Below are 22,945 nucleotides of genomic sequence, written 5' to 3'. Positions count from 1 at the left end.
GGAGCCTGGTGGGCTACAGTCCATGGGGTCACAAAGAGTTGGACATGACTGAGAGACTTCACTTTCACTTTCTTTCACTTTTCTGTATTCTTGCCTTGAGAACCCCATGAACAACATGAAAAAGCAAAAAGATAGGTCACTGAAAGATGAACTCCCCAGGTTGGTAGGTGCCCAATATGCTACTGGAGATCACTGGAGAAGTAACTCCAGAAAGAATGAAGAGACAAAGCCAAAGCAAAAACAACACCCAGTTGTGGATGTGACTGGTGATGGAAGCAAGGTCTGATGCTGTACAGAGAATAGGAACCTGGAATGTTAGGTCTACGAATCAAGGCAAATTGGAAGTGGTCAAGCAGGAGATGGCAAGATTGAATGACGACATTTTAGGAATCAGCAAACTTAAATGGGCTGGAATGGGTGAATTTAACTCAGATGACCATTATGTCTACTACTGTGGGCAAGAATCCCTTAGAAGAAATGGAGTAGCCATCATGGTCAACAAAAGAGTCTGAAATGCAGTATTGGATGCAATCTCAAAAATGACAGAATGATCTTTGTTCATTTCCAAGGCAAACCATTCAATCTCACAGTAATCTAAGTCTATGCCCTGACCAGTGATGCTGAAGAAGCTGAAGTTGAATGGACCTACAAGACCTTTTAGAACTAACATCCAAAAAAGATGTCCTTTTCATTTATAGGGGACTGGAATGCAAAAGTAGGAAGTCAAGAAACACGTGGAGTAACAGCCAAATTTGGCCTTGGAGTATAGAATGAAGCAGGGCAAAGGCTAATAGAGTTTTTCCAAGAGAACACACTGGTCATAGCAAATATCCTATTCCAACAACACAAGAGAAGACTCTACACTTGGACATCATCAGATGGTCAACACTGAAATCTGATTATATTCTTTGCAACCAAAGATGGAGACGCTCTATACAGTTAGCAAAAACAAGACTGGGAGCTGACTATGACTCAGATCATGAACTCCTTATTGCCAAATTCAGACTGAAATTGAAGAAAGTGGGGAAACCCACTAGACCATTCAGGTATGACCTAAGTCAAATCTCTTACAATTATACAGTGGAAGTGAGAAATAAATTTAAGAGACTAGATCTGATAGAGTGCCTGATGAACTATGGAGGTTCATGACATTGTACAGGAGACAGGGAGCAAGACCATCCCCAAGAAAAACAAATGCAAAAAGCAAAATTGCTGACTGAGGAGACCTTACAAATATCTGTGAAAAGAAGAGAAGCAAAAAGCAAAGGAGAAAAGGAAAGATATACCCATTTGAATGCAGAGTTCCAAAGAATAGCAAAGAGAGATAAGAAAGCCTTCTTCACTGATCAGTGCAAAGAAATAGAGGAAAAACAATAGAATGGAAAAGACTAGAGATCTCTTCAAGAAAAATAGAGATACCAAGGGAACATTTCATGCAAAGATAGGCTCAATAAAGAACAGAAATGGTATGGACCTAACAGAAGCAGAAGATATTAACAAGATGTGGCAAGAATACATAGAAGAACTATACAAAAAAGATCTTCATGACCCAGATAATCACAATGGTGTGATCACACACCTAGAGCCAGACATCATAGAATGTGAAGTTAAGTGGGCCTTAGGAATCATCACTATGAACAAAGCTAGTGGAGGTGATGGAATTCCAGTTGAGCTATTTCAAATCCTAAAGGATGATGCTGTGAAAGTGTTGTACTCAATATGCCAGCAAATTTGGAAAACTCAACAGTGGCCTCAAGACTGGAAAAGGTCAGTTTTCATTCCAATCTCAAAGAAAGGCAATGCCAAAGAATGTTCAAACTACTGCAAAATTGCACTCATCTCACATGCTAGTAAAGTAACGCTCGAAATTCTCCAAGCCAGGCTTCAACAGTACGTAAACTGTGAACTTCCAAGCTGGTTTTAGAAAAGGCAGAGGAACCAGAAATCAAATTGCTAACTTCCAGTGGATCATGGAAAAAGCAAGAGAGTTCCAGAAAAACATCTATTTCTGCTTTATTGACTACACCAAAGCCTTTGACTGTGTGGATCACCACAAACTGTAGAAAATTCTGAAAGAGATGGGAATACCAGACCACCTGACCTGCCTCTTGAGAAATCTGTATGCAGGTCAGGAAGCAACAGTTAGAAGTGGACATAGAACAACAGACTGGTTCCAAATCAGGAAAGGATTATGTTAAAGCTGTATATTGTCACCCTGCTTATTTATATGCAGAGTACATCATGAGAAACGGTGGGCTGAAGTACAAGCTGGAGTCAAGATTGCAGGGTGAAATATCCATAACCTCAGATATGCAGATGACACCACCCTTATTGCAAAAAGCAAAGAGGAAGTAAAGAGCCTCTCAATGAAAGTCAAAGAAGAGAGTGAAAACGTTGGCTTAAAGCTCAACATTCAGAAAACGAAGATCATGGCATCTGGTCCCATCACTTCATGCCAAATAGATAGCGAAACAGTGACAGACTTTATTTTGGGGGGCTCCAAAATCACTGCAGATGGTGACTACAGCCATGAAATTAAAAGATGCTTACTCCTTGGAAGAAAAGTTATGACCGACCTAGACAGCATATTAAAAAGCAGAGAGATTACTTTACCAACAAAGGTCCATCTAGTCAAAGCTATGGTTTTTCCCGTAGTCATATAAGGATATGAGAGTCGGACTATAAAGAAAGCTGAGCACCAAAAATTGATGCTTTTGAACTGTGGTTTTGGAGAAGCCTCTTGACAGTCCCTTGGACTGCAAGGAGATCCAACCAGTCCATCGTAAAGGAAATAAGTCCTGATTATTCATTGGAAGGACTGATGCTGAAGCTGAAGCTCCAATATTTTGGCCACTTGATATGAAGAACTGACTCATCCAAAAAGACCCTGATGCTGGGAATGATTGAAGGCAGGAGAAGAAGGTGATGACAGAGGTTGGGATGGTTGGATGTCATTACTGACTCAATGGAAATGAGTTTGAGTAAACTCTGGGAGTTGGTGATGAACAGGGAGGCGGAGCATGCTGCAGTCCATGGAGTTACAAAGAGTCAGACACGACTGAGTGACTGAACTGAGTAATTTTCTCTAACCTTATCTAAAAGTCCTCTCCACTAGCAGCTAAAGGTAGATGGGCTTGAATGAATCTATGTGCAAAGAAACTCACATTCTGTGGTATTACACTTATAAACACATGCTCTCAACTCCTCAGTTTATTTTAAAGCCTCAAAAATTTTGACATTGTGAGGGCATAAAATATTTAGTTGGCTATTTTTATTTAAGGCCTTCTACACTGAGATGTGCAAGTCTATATAGTTTTCTCTGGGAATGTAAAAGCGTTCCATGGTGTTCACTGGGTTTTGTAAGTCAACTTGTAATGAAACAGAAGTAGCAATGGCTTGTGGGCTTCCCTGGTGGTTAGAAGGTAAAGAATCTGCCTGCAATGTGGGAGACCAGGTTCAATCCCTGGGATGGGAAAATCCCCTGGAGGCATGTCAACACAGTCCAGTATTCTTGCCTGAAGAATAACCATGGACAGAGGGTCCTGGCCAGCTACATACAGGCCATCGGCTTGTAGAGTCGGACATGACTGAGCAACTAAGCACAGCACAGCAGTGGCTTGCACACTTCACTTACCAACTAAACAATGGCGCCTACCTACCCCTAGCATTGCCAGCCATAATACTAGCTGATGACAAAACAAAGGCTGTTTATGTTTGTGACTTGGTTTTTTAAACATTCAGAGAAGTGGATTTAAAAAATCAATCCTATTGTGCATTATCAGTACACTGTTAAATAGACACCAAAGGTTACTGACTATAAAGGACATATCCAGCCTACCTCCAAAGTAATGCATCATCAAAAAAATTTAAAAAGGGGGCTGAAAGAAAATACTATGGGTTTATCTACAGGTACAGAAACTAAGGCAGGCTTTCACAACAGAGAAAAAATTTTTAAGGAAGAAAAAACCTTTACAAACTTAATTTCTAGTATCAAGCTGCATGGTTGCATAAAGTCCTATTGATCCAAATTTCTCTTTCTGTATGAACTCCACAGACTTGCATGACTTGGCATCAGTAAAAGCTAATGATGATTCATGTTATTAGCTTCATCTGCCCCAGTCCCTAGGAACTCAGCTTTGACCTTTTACCCGCACTTTTCTCCCTAGCAAGCAGAATCATTCTCCAGGCATACTTCCTAATCATCCAAAACCACCTGGAGAAAGAGTTACACCTGACTTGGGTGAGGGGCTGGGAAGCTAAGGAAAAAGAAAGATTCAGACTGAGGAGAGAACGTATCCCATCATATGATCTGCCCAGCAATTTTGGGAAAACTTGCAAAGTAATATTGCATATTAAGATTTCATTTACATAAAGGTAAAATAGTCATAATTACAAGACATGTTAAATGTTATCAGTTGATTTTAACTTTTAGCAGCAGCCTGCCCCCTCCCCTGCAAAAACCCATGCAATATTTATAAATTCCTTTTTCCTTGATCAAACATTTATTAAGCTCCTAGCACTATGCTAGGCACTTAAACAGCATTCTACTGTGGTAATATAGAAGTCAATAATTTTTTAAAATTAATTTTTTAGTGTCCTTTACTTTAAGTGGCTTCTGAGAGAAGTATTGATTTATGAAGCCATGGAAAACTGCTTCACAAATAACTAAGAAAAACCTCTACACCTCTCCTTCCTACTCTTTCCGTCCCCCACTTCTCTTCCTTCACTTGCCTAGCCTTCCCCACAAGCCCCCTCATCTCCTTTCCACTTTTCTGCTTGAGGCTGGATCAATGCAACATGCAGGTCCAGCATGAAATAGAAAAGTAGATTAACTTTAGTGATTAAAGTTACAGGGAAAAAAGAGACATTATTACAAGAGATTGGATTATTAGTTATTAGTCAAGCAAACAACCTAATTCGAGATTATAAAAATTGAAGATAATCTAAAGGGTAGTTAAAGAAAGATTTTTTCTTCAATTTTGATAATGGTTTGGTTTCCGTAACATACACACTCATTGAAGGATTGTGTATCTGCAAATGTTTTGTTTCAATGATAACAATAAAGACTGTCCATACTTTAAGACTCTGTGAGATTTTGTGTCAATTAAAATTATTATACAGCCTTCTGTATAAATCATAACTCCACCTTTATTTCAAAATACTAAACCTAGAATGAATAACATAACCCTTTTCTAACATAATAGTAGGGACTTCCCAGGTGGTGCTATTGATAAAGAACCCGCCTGCAGCAGACCTAAGAGATGCAGTTCCAATTCCTGGATCAGGAAGATCCCCTGGAGGAAAGCACAACAACTGCTTCCCGTATTCTTGCCTGGAGAAACCCATGGGCAGAGGAGCCTGGAGGGCTATGGTCCATAGGGTTGCAAAGAGTTGGACACCACTGAAGTGTCTTAGCACACTTGCAGCATGATAGAAGCATGCCCACTGGAACTCCTCTTCCCATTCTGTGTGGCTCAGATGATTTTCATTCAAATCAGCCTACCATAATATCTCTCGTCAACATTTAGAGTCAAGAGTTGGCATATTTAACCTCCAGTCCTTTAACAACTTTATCTTTCCTTGAATTCTACAATGCCAAATTACTTTTCAGTTTCTTCTGGGACTTCATATTAAATTACCTCCCCTGCAAAGAGACCTTGCCATCTTTATGTTCTCTTAATTGTAAGTAATTTCCTACGTTTGTTGCTCTGTCTGTACTTTGTCCTTGGATATCTTTTACATTCTCTTAGTTTCAGTGTTTCCCTTTCTCCTGACAACTCCCAAGTCTCAGGAGAAAAGTATGATGAGGGGGAATAGTATAAAGGTAGGTGTTGTAATATTTGCTTGGTTTGGAGACCTGTTCCCTATTAAATTTTGATGAGTGACTTTATTGTATCCATGTGTGTTCATGGGGGTGCTGGTATAAAGTTTGTAAAAAAAAAAAAAATACTAGTTATGATGACCTGAATAGAATACAGTTTCTTTCTGGTGGTTTTGTTTTCTTGTCTCGATTATTCTTTAATCTTTTAACACAAGAAACTTACATAGTAATCTTCTAACATGAGCATGGCATCCATTGTTATAGATGTTTCAGAGTTCTAAATATGAAAAAAGAAAACTTATGTATTTGAGGTTATCTAATTAATTACATTACTGGGTGAAATCCCTTTATTCCAGGTGCAACTGACATCCAATACTAAATGAAATGGGTTGACTCTCATTTAAATGAAGGAACCAGCCTTTAAATGTGCGTATTTCAACCATATTGGAAATGGCATAGTGAAGGAACCATGAGAAAAACAGTCTCTGGATGACAACAAATAAAATGAATCTGACAGTCAATTTACTGTAAAATTGGTAAAAAAAAAAAAAAAAAGCCTCTTTGAACTTACATTCATCTGTAGAAACAGGTATTATCAATACATATCCACAATGAACAGGGCTGTTGTGAGAGTTATATTAAGTCACATTTGGAATAGGGTAATATTATCATTAAATTCCAGTGCGCTACCTTTCTGGAAGATCTTTTCTGCAAAAAGCCCGTTGTGGCTTATAGTTCCAATTATAAATTAATCCTCACATCTAAGAAAATCAGCTATAGGTTTACTTTGTTTTTAATCTCTATTTTACAGATAAGAAATGCTGGGTAAGTTTAAGTGACTGACCTGCGATTTTTCACCTGGTCATAAGCAGAGCTGGAACTAGATTGATTTCTTTCCTTTTTATTCAGTTTTGTGTCTGCTGGATGTAGCTTTTATTCAGGATTGATTCCAATGAAGTATTCAGTTTCTATTCTTGATAAATATAGATTTTTTTGCATCAATTAATATAAAATTATTATATATATATTAAAGTTTGGGCTTCCCAGATGACAATAGCAATAAAGAGCCCACCTGCCAATGCAAGAGATACAAGTTCTATCCCTGGGTCAGGAAGATCCCCTGGAGGAGGGCGTGGCAACCCACTCCAGTATTCTTTCCTGGAGAATCCCTTGGACAGAGGAGTCTGGCAGGCTGTAGTCCATAGCATCTCAGAGTCAGACATGACTGAAGCGACTTAGCATGAGTGCACACAAGCAAATTTCTTCCTCCTCTAACAAGTTGTGTGAGTTCTCTCATTGCATGGGGAGAAAAACAGACATACTTAAAAACGCACACAAAGAGGAATTAGCTCATTAAATACGCATATTTAAATAACACTGGACTTTCTGACCAATATAGATGATGAAATTCACAGCCATGCATAAAACTAGAATCAGCATGCAATCTTTTCAGCTATCTTTTTTTTTAAATAATTTTCAATCGATTTTAAATATTTAATGGTTTTCATTCTTAGTAAGTTGTTAATGGTGTACAGGTTTCTTTTGCTCAAAGCTGCTTATGCATAGCACTGCTACTGCTGCTAAGTCACTTCGGTCGTGTCCGACTCTGTGCAACCCCATAGACGGCAGCCCACCAGGCTTCCCCATCCCTGGGATTCTCCAGGCAAGAACACTGGAGTGGGTTGCCATTTCCTTCTCTAACACAGGACAAGTGAAAAGTGAAAGTGAAGTCGCTCAGTCGTGTCCGACTCTTTCGAGCCCATGGACTGCAGCCTTAGCGGTACGCAGTATTGCTGTTTTATCTGTATGTTGTATGCTGTTAATTTTCTTTAATATTTTTGCTTCTGTAAGAAGTTGTTTGATCATCTTAATCACTACCAAATACATTAGGACCCAAATATTTTCAGGACTGACTGTTGCAAAATACCAGATATAATAGAAAAGATTACAGGATACTAGAAAAGACTGTATTAGGCAGGGCACAGAGGGGTAGTTAGAAAAATTATGTAGATATTATGTGCACCTCTCTAAAAATTTTTAGCATTCTAAAGTTTGGTAACATTTTCATATTACACATGCTTTCTTTAGTCAGGATTAGTCTTTTGATTGAATGTCATTTTATTTTTTATCACAAATATTTCTAAACTGTTATTGCATTTAAATTTTCTAATTTTAAGATATACTTTTTAATATTTCTAGTTATTACAAATAACTCCCTTTTCCCCCCAGTTTGAATAAAGCACCTTTTTTTCCCTTTCTCTACCAGACTTAAACTCCATTCCTCTACTGATTACTTCATGTAGTTAATGAGGGTGTTAATTTTAAGTTACACAGTTACAGAAGTAATTTAAAATGCTAAACAAACAAACAAAAAACCCTCCTCTAGATTAAAAATTCAAAGTGATGTGGTGCATACATGTTTTCAGGCTTAAAAATAAATAATATATGTTTTATTTGCACTGTTGTTTTCATAATCAGAGATGGTCTATCTCCCAAACTAGATTGGTCAAATGACTCATGACGCGGGGTGGGGGGGGGAGGAGTACAAGAAAATTTGGATGAATGGTGCTGATATGTACATACATTTTCTATAGTACTAGAAGACTGCAACACACAAGTCTATTCTGCAATCAAATTTTTCCTTAGAGTGCTCACAAAATTTCCGCAGGGTTTGTTTAAGGTATCATGGGTTACACGGAATTATCTTGGAAGGCAAATGAAGAAAGGTGATTGTTGCAAGAAGACAAAGATCACTTAAATATAATTAGAATTAGCAGCAGCAGCAGCATTCTGAATTCCAACTAATCAGACCACTATGTTGCTAATTTATACACGTGATTTTTGACTTTCGCAACAACTTTGTAAGATAGAGAAGGTTACTCGAAGAATGACCCACACATTAACATCTTCTTGTAGAATTTAAGCTTGTCTTACTGCAACAATAATTTACTGCAATTGATTATAGACTTACTAGAACTCTGGACCTTTGAGTCGTATTTGCACTGAAGGGACTTATAATGCTGCATAAGGAAAGCTCATCATTAATTCTGGGAGATGGTCATGTGGGGAAAGTTTGCCATTTTCTCTTTTTCTTTCCTTGTTAAATATTTCCCTCGTGTTTGTGTCAAGTGCGCGCGTGGGAGCGCGCGCGCACACACACACACACACACGAACAAAAGAGCACCCATTTAATCATTCAGAAGTGATTCCCCAAAGGTTTAAAAAGGGGGGTACAAACCAACTACGTTGCCTGTTTAAATTAGCTTTCTCCTTGCTCCCTGAGGTGTTTTGTTTTGCTGGGTGGAGGTGGGGAAGTTCATTTGGAAGGAAGGTCTGGAGGGACCCTCCACCTACAACTTTGAGAACATTTCTCCAAATTCCTCTTTCATAGCTCGGGCAATCTTTTGGACTGATTACTATGGCAAGGAGCAGTTCGGAGGCTCAGAAGTACCACTCTTTTCAGATGCCAAAGCTACCAAAGGGAGAAGGACGGGGGCGCTGTCTGGTGACTGTTTGCATGATTTCTCCAAGGCGCCGACCACTTCCAGGGATGCGCTCTCCTGCACTGCCGTTCGTGTCCCACTCGGGTCCCACGGCCGGGGCGCAGGGATGCCAAGAAGCTGACCCTCCAATCCGACGCTCTGGGGACTGACTCACCCCAGCACGCCCTTTTCTGCTAAGCCGCGGGCTCCGGACCGTCAAAAACCGCGCCAGGCCCACCTGAGTGGGCCCGGTCGTTCAGCCTCACCTAAGGCTCGAAAGCCAGGAGTCCCGCCGCGCGCTCCTCCCTTGCCTCCCCCATCCCAAACGCGAGCAGCCTCGCTGCCTCTCCCGGAAACGAGCCTGCTGAGCAAAGGCGGAGGAAAACCATGGGCCTTCCGCTCTGATTGGTTTCCCCCCGCCGTGCGGGGCGACGCAGCGATTGGCTAGCCAGCGTTGTCAGTCGCCGAGGCCAGAGCCTTCGCCGGGGAAGCGCAGCCTGGCTCGGGTGCTCCGGCTGCCGCCGCGGCTGCTCTAGCCGGTGCAGCTGGGCGAGCTCGCGCGGGCGCCACCGCCTCCGCTGCTGCCCACCCCGCAGCGCCGCAGGCGCTGCCGGTCCTGCAGGCGGACGCCGGGGAGGGGCGGTCGAGAGAACGGAGCACGAGGAGGCGGAGGCGGCAGCGAAGTGATGCTGCCGTTGGGGATGGGGCAGCGGCAGCGGAGCAGCAGCATCTACGGGACCCCGGCTGCAGCGTCCCTGTGGCCCGCGGGCCAGCCAAGCGGCGGGAGACCACGCGCCCCACGGGTAAGGTCTGGCCCGGCAGTGCGCGCGCCGCCCCCGGGGCCACTGATGTTATCTTTGGGGGTTTCCAGGCTCATTGTTCCTGGGGCATTCAGACAAAGGTGTTTGGGACCCTGGCAGCGAGTCCGGACGCGCGGCTAGGCTGATGATCTCCCGGGTGCCACTCCTGCTCGTGCGTTTTCCCCTCTGCGCCGGCTGACTTTGATAGCGCGGGGATGGCATTGTGTATGCATTTGCGTGTGTGAGCGCGCGGTTTAGGGCACTTTGCTGGGAGCGCGGTGGGTCCCCTCTCGCGTGAACCTACGTCCTTCAGGGCTCCAGGCTGGGATAGAGTGAATTGGATGCACTTGGCTCAGCTGGAGGGAGAGCGCACGAGAACGCACGGGGAAAGTCCTCAGTGGCTCATTTAAGAGCCTGGCAAATTGAAGTTTATTGCCTTGATGAAAAGAGGGAGCTGTCAGTGCGCCAGGGGACAGGCACATTCACCGAGGCTCCCAAAACTCCCACTTTGCGCCGGGGACTTTGGAGGGGAGGAGATGAAAGAGGAAAGTAAAGGTTGGTCCGCTTCGCTGGAAAAAAGGATGACGGAGAGGGGGGAGAGAACGAGGGTTGGGGAATGGAGCTAGGCTTGGAGAGTGGCGACTTTTTTTGTGTGTCGGACGCCCCACGTAGGAAGAGGAGCTCGCTACACTTTTCGGGGATGCAGAATTGGGGAGGGAGAGAGTCAAGCTTCGAGGGACTGATTGAGGGTGTCCCTGGCCCGAGCCAGTGTGGGGCACGCATGTCACTGGAACGGGGCGGGGCTCGAGTGCCGGTTCAGGTGGAGCCCCTACCTCATCAAGCTACCTTAGTAGATATCTTCGGGATCCGGACACGGCCGGGCGCGCGCGTGGCCGCTGCGAACTGTAGGGTGGCTCCGCCCTCGGAGAAAGTTCCAGCCCGCTGGGGTCTGGGCAACTAGACCTAAAGCAGGTTAACCTCCCAAGTGTAACCAGGGTTACGTACCCAGCTGCCTCCAGTACCTACACTGTTTTTTATTTTATATATTAGATTAACTTATTTTGTAAAGCCACTGGGAGTTCCACCAGCGATGTAAACCTTTTCCGCAGAAGGCTGTTGTTTTTTTGTTTGTTTGTTTGTTTGTTTGTTTTCGCTGCTGCAAATGGATGGTGCTACCGGGCTAAGTCCAGATCTCCGGAGCTCAGTGCAGGGGTTTCTCCATCCCTCTTCCGGACGCACAAAGTTATTCTTGGCGATTGCTTTGTACGTGGTCTTTTGTCTCCTAGGAGTCTTTGCTTGGAAAGTTCTTGAAATACCTCGGCACTGACAAACTGTCCCTGCCTGGCATAGATGGAGGGGCTGTGGTGGTCCTTTACAGAAGCGAATGAATTGTAGCGGGGAATGGGAGTGGAGAGGGCAGCTCCCTTCTTACCAGCTAGAACCTTTGGAAAACATTTAAAAATTAGCTCAGTACAGGGAGCCGGATATTAAGCTGAGAACAGCACTTCCCCAGTTATGTAGATCCTTAATCCCTTTCACTGGAAGAATATTTTGCCCCTAAACACAACGCAGCAAAACACAACAAAAATAAAACCCAAACCCCAGCGGCGGAAACGACTTTGGTGGGGCTCATTTCTGATTTGGCAAAGCTAAAAAAAAAAGTAAAAACACCTCACAGAAATGTTGTAGAAATCAGAAGGGAGCTGTCCAAAATGTCAGCATTTTTTACAAGTTGTTTTTTTTTTTTTTTTAATTTTAAAGATTACTTCCCCCCTATTTAGTAATTTAAAATAATTATGGAGCAGATGAATAATTTACTGGTGAACTAGGAATGATGTTAATTTTATGTTTGAGAATGGTTGCACATTTTTTTCATCACTTAATGCATGAACTGTAAATGGAATTTTTCGTTCTATTTTACTTGAACACTTATAATTGCATTTGGGTTAGTACAAAATTGGCAGCGAGTATTTTCCCCTTAGTAGTCATCACGTCTGGTTTAAAAGGCTAGTTTTTAGATATCATTAAGAGAGTATAGCTTTTGATTGTTACATTTCAATACAAAATTTACCTGTTGCCAGGTGAGTACTATAGTATTACAATATTTGGTTGTAACTTTTAGGACTTCATTAAGGTGATTAAACACAATAAACGTGTTGTTGCATTACTAATCAATAGTTTTCAAATAAGCGTAAAGCCACTTACTAAAAGCATCTAGTTATCAAAATGGAACTTTTAAGGAAATTTTCAAATACTTGGCTAAGAATGTGGTTTTTCACTTTGCAAACAAATAACGTCTTGTAAATCCACTGCATTATATATCAGGGCAAGTCACAACTTTCTAAGCAGAAACAGAGCTTTTGTATTAATTTTAAGGGGTTTTGAGGTTTTTTTGGAGGGAACAGACTTTTATTTGGGAGTATTTTTCAGGTAATTAAATACATTTTCAAAACCACCAGACCAAAATGTAACAAAGTGCAGAGAAATGTGACATTGAACAGAAATGTTAGGATAAAGCAGCAAGGTCTGTGTGTCACTGAGGGTAACCATGCAGGGAGTGTGTGGGAAGGGGGGCACTCAGGTTTAGGGGAGATAATAAAGTTAGCAACTTAAGTTTATACAAGCAATTCAAGTTCTACCTAGTCTGCAAATTCACTTTAGCTTTGACTTGTTTTGCTGCAGGGCAGCCCATGAGCTCAGATTGCTTTATTTTCTAGATGGAATTTAGTAACTCAAGTAAATGTCAAGTTGTCAAGACTCCAGGCCACCAAATTCACTTTCTGACCTATACTGTAATTTCAATACTGCATAACTTTTGTAAAAAGATCACATTTACTGTGAATAGCAATACAATAAACACCATGATCTTCTTGAAACATAATTTGTCAAATAGTCATGATTAGTTTCTATTAATAAATTGTTAAGTAAGACAGTGAAGTTTATTTTAATTAATAGTAATTTATATTCATTTAATTAATGGTGAAATAATTTTGTTTTTTGAAAACTAACATGTTTCAGGGAATTAAAAACTGCAAGCAGTTCAGTAAACCCGAAATTGATTTGCATTCTCTCGTAGTCTGTCTTTCTCTCTCTCTCTGTCTCTCTCTCTCTCACACACACACACACACACACACACACAATACACACGCATGTACACATACTGGAAAGGCTCTCAGGAAAACTGTAACTACTCCTGAATTTGAAACAAATTCACCAACCCATCCTAAGTGATGAATATACTTCATAAGGCATAATTCTCATCCTTTCAGGTACTGTCTTACTAATTAATAATGATACTGGTTTATTCAAGTAAATTGTAACAAATTGAACTGTGTTCCAGCTGTGTGCAAAACATTGTTCTAGTTGGCTTTGACAATATTAGAGAATAAATCAAAACCCTTGCCCTCATAAAGCTTATATTTTTGTGGGGTAAAATAGAATAGATCATAAAAAATATAAGTAGGTAACTTTCTATATATTTTGTAACTTATTTATATATGTATATAAATGATTTATCACCTACCAGCCTATCCACTATCCATGGCTCAGTCTCTTTCCATCTCATTTTGTCTCCAGTCAATACCCATCTACCCACACAAATATACTCACGTTAATCTAAGAACTGGAAAATGATCATGGTTAATATCTGATACATGTTACTTCTGAAGCTGTGTAACTGAAAACACTGCATAGGATGACAGTTAAAGATGATTAAGGAGTTAAAGACGGTTTAAGACTATTTAAAAACCTTTAAAGATGGTCAACAATTTAAAGATGATTAAGCAAAATATGACAGGATACCTGTCTTTAAAAATTATTTAAAATCAAATAACATTTTTTTCAGAGGAACTGAAGTGGGAAATACTGTTGCAGGAAGGGGGACCCCTTCCAGGGCCGGAAACTGGGCTCTTGTCTAACACTTGGAAATGAATTGTCCGAGGAGACACGTGTGTTGACAAAGCAAGAGATTTTATTGGGAAAGGGCACCCGGGTGGAGAGCAGTAGGGTAAGGGAACCCAGGGGAACTGCTCTGCTGCGTGGCTGGAAGTCTTGGGTTTTATGGTGATGGGATTAGTTTCCGGGTGGCCTTTGGCCAATCATTCTAATTCAGAGTCTTTCCTGGTGGTGCACGCATCGTTCAGCCAAGATGGATGCTAACGAGAGGGATTCTGGGAAATGGATGGACATGCGGTGTCTCCTTTCGACTTTTCCCGAACTCTTCTGGTTGGTGGTGGCTTATTAGTTCCGTATTCCTTATCAGGATCTCCTGTCATAAAACAACTCATGCAAATGGTTACTATGGTGCCTGGCCAGGGTGGACTGTTTCAATCAGTGTGCTTCCCGTAACAGATACTCTTCTAACATATTTCATTCAAACTAACAACATTTTAAAGGGTGTTTATGACTATTCACGGTCCTTCTACATAACCCCATTTAAAGGAGATGAGTGAATTTGAAGTAGAAATAAAGCACTCAGCTACATAATTTTAATGAGAAACATTCTACTTCTTCCACATTGAAAGGAATGTATTCATGTACCTCTGTGAAAGTCAATCAGAAAGAACCCCTAGAGTTTGAGGTCAAAGTTTTCCTAAAGTTTATGCATCACCCCCCCAAAAAACCCCCAAAACTTCACAATCTGATCATCTAATAATAAATGACAAAACACTTCAAAATTTCAAAATTAGTTCATCTTTAATTCAAAATTGATTTGGTTATCCAGTCAGTCCAATTACAGATAAAACCTTGCAGTATTTTCTCTACTCTTGCTCATGAAAGTGTGCAATTATGATTCCAGTTTCACTTTCCGTGCTTTTCATTTCATTATTTTCTTTAGAGTCTTTAGCTTACATATCCAAATAAATGTGTGTGTGTTTACCTTCGTGTAAAGAATGGGTCCTAGCTTGACTTTCAACAGTTAGTTTGTGAACAGTATTTTTATATTAGAGGAAAACTGAAATTGTAGTCTCGAGAAGCCACGTTACATAATGAATTAATGCCCTCTTATTCACAAGTTTTATTATGACTATATATTAGTGCAGGGCACACAATATTAATAATGGTCATTTCTGAATTGATTTCCATCATTCAAGGAAAATCTTTTGAGATTACTGCTCTGCAATTCATTTTTAGCAGATGAGGAAATGTCTTCTGATACTGCTGTTTCACTATATGCTTAGTTTCAAAAATTCATGTACCACCCATTTAAGCCTTTACCTTTTATTGCCCTGGCTTTTCTCTATTCTGCCCAATACAAAACTTTAGGAAAACAGTGTTTAAAAACGCAAGTAAAGCAACCAACAGTTATTGTACCTGGCACACAAAGTCAGCTCTGGCTGATTATGAAACAGATGAAAACTTACCAGAAGTCAGGTATTTAGACCCAGGGAAAACCCAGGTCATTAGTCTAAGGTCCCCTATGTGTAATAAAGAACTTTAGGGAGTTAATAATTGCCCAAGGTCAACTGAAAGTAGAGCCAGGTTTAGAAACATTGTTTGTCATCTACTAAGTGGGCATGTTGACTCCATGTCTGCTGCCCGTTATACAGCCTTGCATTTATAATGCGGTAACATTGGAGAAGGCAATGGCACCTCACTCCAGTACTCTTGCCTGGCAAGTCCCATGGACGAAGGAGCCTGGTGGGCTGCAGTCCATGGGGTCGCTAGGAGTCAGACACAAATGAGCGACTTCACTTTCACTTTTCACTTTCATGCATTGGAGGACGAAATGGCAACCCACTCCAGTGTTCTTGCCTGGAGAATCCCAGGGATGGGGGAGCCTGGTGGGCTGCTGTCTCTGGGGTCGCACTGAGTCGGAAACGACTGAAGCGACTTAGTAGCAGCAACATCAGATTGGTTTATTTTTCTCCCTCAGTTCTTATAGCAACAAAAATTTGGAACAGTGGACTAAAGGGTTTAAAACAACAGACAAGTTACAGCTGAAGCAGACAGATCTTTTATTAGATAGACACTCCCAAGACATGGGAGTAGACCAGCCGGAAAGGAGTTAACCTAACATTCCCTTTTGGCTTCCCGCTTTTTATACTTCTGTCTCTTTCCCAGGATAGTATTAAAGAACCTGCCTGCGGATGCAGGAGACGTAAGAGATATGGGTTTGATCCCAGGGTCAGGAAGATTCCCTGGAGGAGGGCATGGCAACCCACTCCAGTAGTCTTGCCTGGAGAATCCCATGGACAGAGGAGCCTGGGGGGCTATAGTTCATTGGGTTGCACAGAGTCTGACACAATGGAAGGGACTTAGCATGGCTCACACTCCTCCTGGTTGTACCCTGTGCAAAACAGGGCTTGAACCCACCACCAATCAAGAAAGGGAATGCAAATAGGTATATGTCCAAGGCCAGTTGACAGTTGCAAGTTACAGAACAGTTGTATTTGTCTTCCCATAATTCAGTCTGTTATAATCAAATATATGTATATGTATAGAATATTTTGGAGAAGGCAATGGCACCCCACTCCAGTACTGTTGCCTGGAGAATCCCATGGACGGAGAAGCCTGGTAGGCTGCAGTCCATAGGGTCGCCCAGAGTCAGACACGACTGAAGCGACTTAGCAGCATCTTAGAATATTTATGAACCCTTGATTGGCTCCTAGCTTTCTAGGATTCCTTGAGGAAGCCCCTGTGGTTAGTTTGTATCCACTGGGTGCCTAGGGTGCCTGTGTAGGAATTGGAAAAGCCCCTGTGGTTATTTTTGTAGCATATCTGTGAACTCTCCTGGGTGTGTCTGAATGGGGTTTAGAGATCAGCTTGCAACCTTTTCCTTAGCCTCCCATCCTTGCTCATACCTAACTTCCTACCTAACAGTAATGTAAGCAGAAATGACTACATCTACCAATTTGTACATCTGAATATTTTCTAGTAATATCTGAAATAATATATCACATTAATATTATGGTGGATCAAGGAAATGAAAAACTGGGAGGCATTTAGAGATGTCATCTAAGATTATAGGGCTAGAGGTGTGTCTGCATGTAAAATATTTGTATTTAATACAATCATTTTGTCTAAGATTCCTTTAAAATATTTACCAGTATTTCTAAAACAGGATTTCTTACTTCCAGAAATCTATAGACTTTAAAGTGATCAGTAGGTGAATTAGGGACTTCAGGAGATAACCATGGTTTGCAAGTTCTTTCCATTCATGAATATTCCGAATTAGCTGGAAATGGTTAAGAAAACCTTAAAAGCTACTGCTCTAAATTCATTCAGTTCAGTTCAGTCACTCAGTCGTGTCCTACTCTTTGTGACCCCATGAATAGCAGCACACCAGGCCTCCCTGTCCCATCAATTCCCGGGTTCATTCAAACTCATGTCCATCGAGTCTGTAATGCCATACAGCCATCTCATCCTCTGTCATCCCCTTCTCCTCCTGCCCCCAGTCCCTCCCAGCATCAGAGTCTTTTCCAATGAGTCAACTCTTTGCATGAGGTGGCCAAAGTACTGGAGTTTCAGCTTTAGCATCATTCCTTCCAAAGAACACCCAAGACTGATCTCCTTTAGAATGGACTGGTTGAATCTCCTTGCAGTCCAAGGGACTCTCAAGAGTCTTCTCCAACACCACAGTTCAAAAGCATCAATTCTTCGGGGCTCAGCTTTCTTCACAGTCCAACTCTCACATCCATACATGACCATGGGAAAAACCATAGCATTGACTAGATGGACCTTTGTTGGCAAAGTAATGTCTCTGCTTTTGAATATGCTATCTAGGTTGGTCATAACTTTCCTTCCAAGGAGTAAGCGTCTTTTAATTTCATGGCTGCAGTCACCATCTGCAGTGATTTTGAAGCCCCCAAAAATAAAGTCTGACACTGTTTCCCCCTCTATTTGCCATGAAGTGATGGGACCAGATGCCATGATCTTCATTTTCTGAATGTTGAGCTTTAAGCCAACTTTTTCACTCTCCTCTTTCACTGTCATCAAGAGGCTTTTTAGTTCCTCTTCACTTTCTGCCATAAGGGTGGTGTCATCTGCATATCTGAGTTTTTTGATATTTCTCCCAGCAATCTTGATTCCAGCTTGTGCTTCTTCCAGCCCAGCGTTTCTCATGATGTACTCTGCATATAAATTAAATAAGCAGGGTGACAGTATACAGCCTTGACATAATCCTTTCCCGATTTGGAACCAGTCTGTTGTTCCATGTCCAGTTCTAACTGTTGCTTCCTGACCTGCGTATAGGTTTCTCAAGAGGCAGGTCAGGTGGACTGGTATTCCCATCTCTTTCAGAATTTTCCACAGTTTGTGGTGATCCACACAGTCAAAGGCTTTGGCATAGTCAATAAAGCAGAAATAGATATTTTTCTGGAACTGTCTTGCTTTTTCAGTGATCCAGAGGATGTTGCCAATTTGATCTCTGGTTACTCTGCCTTTTCTAAATCAGCTTGAACATCTGGAAGTTCACGGTTCACGTATTGCTGAAGCCTGGTTTGGAGAATTTTGAGCATTACTTTACTAGCATGTGAGATGAGTGCAATTGTGTGGTAGTTTGAGCATTCTTTGACATTGCCTTTCTTTGGGATTGGAATGAAAACTGACCTTTTCCAGTCCTGTGGCCACTGCTGAGTTTTCCAAATGTGCTTGCATATTGAGTGCAGCACTTTCACAACATCATCTTTCAGGATTTGAAATAGCTCAACTGGAATTCCATCACCTCCACTAGCTTTGTTTGTAGTGATGCTTCCTAAGGCCCACTTGACTTCACATTCCAGGATGTCTGGCTCTAGGTGTGTGATCACACGATTGTGATTATCTGGGTCGTGAAGATCTTTTTTGTACAGTTCTTCTGTGTATTCTTGCCACCTCTTCTTAATCTCTTCTGCTTCTGTTAGGTCCGTACCATTTCTGTCCTGTACTGAGCCCATCTTTGTATGAAATGTTCCCTTGGTATCTCTAATTTTCTTGAAGAGATCTCTAGTCTTTCCCATTCTGTTGTTTTCCTCTATTTCTTTGCATTGATCACTGAGGAAGGCTTTCTTGTCTCTTCTTACAATTCTTTGGAACTCTGCATATAGATGCTTGTATCTCTCCTTTTCTCCTTTGCTTTTTGCTTCTTTTCTTTTCACAGCTATTTGTAAGGCCTCCCCAGACAGCCATTTTGCTTTTTTGCATTTCTTTTCCTTGGGGATGGTCTTGATCCCTGTCTCTTGTACAATGTCACAAATCTCTGTCCATAGTTCATCAGGCACTCTGTCTATCAGATTAGTCCCTAAAATCTATTTCTCACTTCCACTGTAAAGTCATAAGGGATTTGATTTAGGTCATACCTGAATGGTCTAGTGGTTTTTCTTTACTTTCTTCAAAAATTAAGTCTGAATTTGGCAATAAGCAGTTCATGATCTGAGTCACAGTCAGCTCCTGGTCTTGTTTTTGCTGACTGTATAGAGCTTCTCCATCTTTGGCTGCAAAGAATATAATCAGTCTGATTTTGGTGTTGACCATCTGGTGATGTCCACGTGTAGAGTCTTCTCTTGTGTTGTTGGAAGAGGGTGTTTGCTATGACCAGTGCATTCTCTTGGCAAAACTCTATTAGTCTTCGCCCTGCTTCATTCCATATTCCAAGGCCAAATTTGCCTGTTATTCCAGGTGTTTCTTGACTTCCTACATATAGGGGACATTCCAGTCCCCTATAATGAAAAGGACATCTTTTGTGGGTGTTAGTTCTAAAAGGTCTTCTAGGTATTCATAGAACCGTTCAGCTTCTTCAGTGTTAATGGTTGGGGCATAGACTTGGATTACTGTTATATTGAATGGTTTGCCTTGGAAACGAACAGAGATCATTCTGTCGTTTTTGAGATTGCATCTAAGTACTGCATTTTGGACTCTTTTGTTGACCATGATGGCTACTCCATTTCTTCTGAGGGATTCGTGCCCGCAGTAGTAGATATAATGGTCATCTGAGTTAAATTCACCCATTCCAGTCCATTTTAGTTCGCTGATTCCTAGAATGTCGACGTTCACTCTTGCCATCTCCTTGACCACTTCCAATTTGCCTTGATTCATGGACCTAAGGTTCCAGGTTCCTATGCAATATTGCTCTTTATAGCATCGGACCTTGCTTCTATCACCAGTCACATCCACAGCTGGGTATTGTTTTTGCTTTGGCTCCATCCCTTCATTCTTTCTGGAGTTATTTCTCCACTGATCTCCAGTAGCATACTGGGCACCTACTGACCTGGGGAGTTTCTCTTTCAGTATCCTATCATTTTGCCTTTTCATACTGTTCATGGGGTTCTCAAGGCAAGAATACTGAAGTGGTTTGCCATTCCCTTCTCCAGTGGATCACATTCTGTTAGACCTGTCCACCATGACCTGCCCATTTTGGGTGGCCCCACCCAAAACTTGGGTGGCTTAGTTTCATTGAGTTAGACAAGGCTGTTGTCCATGTGATTAGATTGGCTAGTTTTCTGTGATTATGGTTTTAGTGTGTCTGCCCTCTGATGCCCTCTCGTAACAGCTACCGTCTTACTTGGGTTTCTCTTACCTTGGATGTGGGATATCTCTTCATGGCTGCTCCAGCAAAGCACAGCTGCTGCTCCTTACCTTGGACGAGGGGTATCTCCTCACCGCCACCCCTCCTGGTGGCGACCTTGAACATGGAATAGCTCCTCTTGGCCCTCCTGTGCCTGTGCAGCCACTGCTCCTTGGACAATTAGCATAAACCAAAACAACACAACAGAGGGAGGGAACATGTGTGGATAAGGAGAGGATTTTAAAGGACTGAAAGTAAAAGTGAAGTTGCTCAGTCATGTCTGACTCTTTGCGACCCCATGGACTGTAGCCTACCAGGCTTCTCCCTCCATGGGATTCTCCAGGCAAGAGTACTGGAGTGGGTTGAGGTTTCCTTCTCCAGGGGATCTTCCCGACCCAGGGATGGAACCCAGGTATCGGGTATTTCAGGCAGACACTTTAACCTCTGAGCCACCAGGGAAGCCCTTTAAAGGACTAGTGCCTCTCTTATTACTCAAGGAAAAGGGAAAGAAAAAAAAAAAAACCCTGTTGCTAGATTTTATCAGAAAACAACCAGGGCAGTGGTTTGAAGAGAGTGTGTGTTGCAAATTTCTAAGATGCAGATTTGCAACTGATCAGATGGCTTGTTACTGATATACTGCACTTGGTTCTGAGTTTCTGCAGTTAGCATTGTTTCTTCTTTGACTAAGAAATGTTTTCATGACCTATATAGATGATATCAGAACTGAATCAATTCCTCACTGAACAACAAAATTTGTGGGTGACTTCACTAGGGCTTTAGTACTCAGTCAAAGACAATTGCCAGAGGTATAGTTGGGTTGGCTATAAATTTAAGTGCTACTAGACAAGAAATCCGGAGAAGGCAATGGCACCCCACTCCAGTACTCTTGCCTGGAAAATCCCATGGACGGAGGAGCCTAGTAGGCTGCAGTCCATGGGGTCGCTAAGAGTCGGACATGACTGAGCGACTTCACTTTCACTTTTCACTTTCATGCATTGGAGAAGGAAATGGCAACCCACTCCAGTGTTCTTGCCTGGAGAATCCCAGGGATGGGGGAGCCTGGTGGGCTGCCGTCTATGGGGTCTCACAGAGTCAGACACAACTGACGTGACTTAGCAGACAAGAAAAATTGCACTAAATGTGCACATTTGCACTGTGACTGCATGGATACGGCACGTGAACTAATATAAACTCCCTCCGTTGCTGGTGAGTTCCCACCACAGTCTATCACTTCTTTATTTCTATGTCTATTAAATGACAATAGCATTGCTGATTACTTGAATTGCGATTTTTGAGGAGTTAGATGAATTGAATGTGAGTAATACATATTGATTTCTCTGAGTGAACACAGCCATCTAATTACAGACAGGAGAAGTGCTATATTTGATAAGCAAGACTAAAAAATAATGAATTACACTGATAAAGTCATTTTAAGTGGGGATTTTGACTTAATTCTTTATTCAAAGAAAAAGATGATCTTTGGTTTCTAACCATGCTGATTAAAATTTAAAAAGTAGGCCAATCCTGAAATGTCTTGAAGGCAGCTGAAGTAGTCTTTTTTTTTTCTCCATCTTTATTGGTTTCTTCTGTGTCTCTCTGTCCCTTTGTCTGTCTCAACAGATAGATATTTTATATTCTAAATGTTGCAAGGAATTATTTCAGAGCTGCCTGAAATTTTCTACTGACTTTTTGTTATAGTAAGTTAAGACTCAGAAGAAATTAAAACTCAAACCTTTACTAATGGATATTGACAAGAACTGAGAAAAGGTAGAGGGTTTTCTGAAATAGAAATGTTGAATGTGTATGTGTGTGTATATACACACATACATATGTAGACAATCCAAATTAAAATAGAAGGAGACTGTTGGGAAATTTAGAGATTCGAAAGTTCACACAGAATAGCAAATAAGGTTTTTTGAATATTAAAAAAATATTTATTTGGCTGTGACAAGTCTTAGTTGCAGCACTTGGGGGCCTTTAGTTGTGGCAGGAGAGCTACATGTGGCATGTGGAATCTAGTTCCTGGACCAGGGATCAAACCCAGGCCCCTGCATTGGAAGCATAGAGTCCTAGCCACTGAACCACCAGGGAAGTCTCAGCAAATAAGTTTTAATTGCCAAAGAATGTTTAAATAAAAAAAAAATAACACAACATTGAGACAAAGTTGGACTGTCAACTAATGATATTGAAAATGGCTGTAATTAACACAGTATATTAACATGCAGACAGACCTGAAGAAGAAATGAAAAGAACCTCAATATACAAGCTCTAAAATACAGAAAATAAAGCATAACATGCAATAAGCACGAATCTGTGGGAAAACAAAAAATGATCAATATGTGGTTCTGGGAAAATTGAG

General features: G+C 41.4%; 1 protein-coding gene across 6 annotated transcripts in view; it reads left to right on the top strand.

Annotated features, from left to right (window-relative positions):
• Nucleotides 1-9,775: 9,775 nt before the first annotated feature.
• B3GALT1 (beta-1,3-galactosyltransferase 1) overlaps nt 9,776-22,945 on the top strand; it is a 630,044-nt gene continuing 616,874 nt past the window's right edge. For all 6 annotated transcript variants that reach the window (XM_010801942.4, XM_059878161.1, XM_010801945.4 and 3 more), the window contains exon 1: nt 9,776-10,106. The gene's annotated coding sequence lies outside the window, so the exon portion shown is untranslated. The remainder of the gene's footprint in view (nt 10,107-22,945) is intronic.

Source organism: Bos taurus, chromosome 2 (assembly GCF_002263795.3).
Source record: "Bos taurus isolate L1 Dominette 01449 registration number 42190680 breed Hereford chromosome 2, ARS-UCD2.0, whole genome shotgun sequence".
Taxonomy (NCBI): domain Eukaryota; kingdom Metazoa; phylum Chordata; class Mammalia; order Artiodactyla; family Bovidae; genus Bos; species Bos taurus.
The sequence above is the reverse complement of the archived record's forward strand: the minus strand, read 5'-3'. Positions and strand labels throughout refer to the sequence as shown.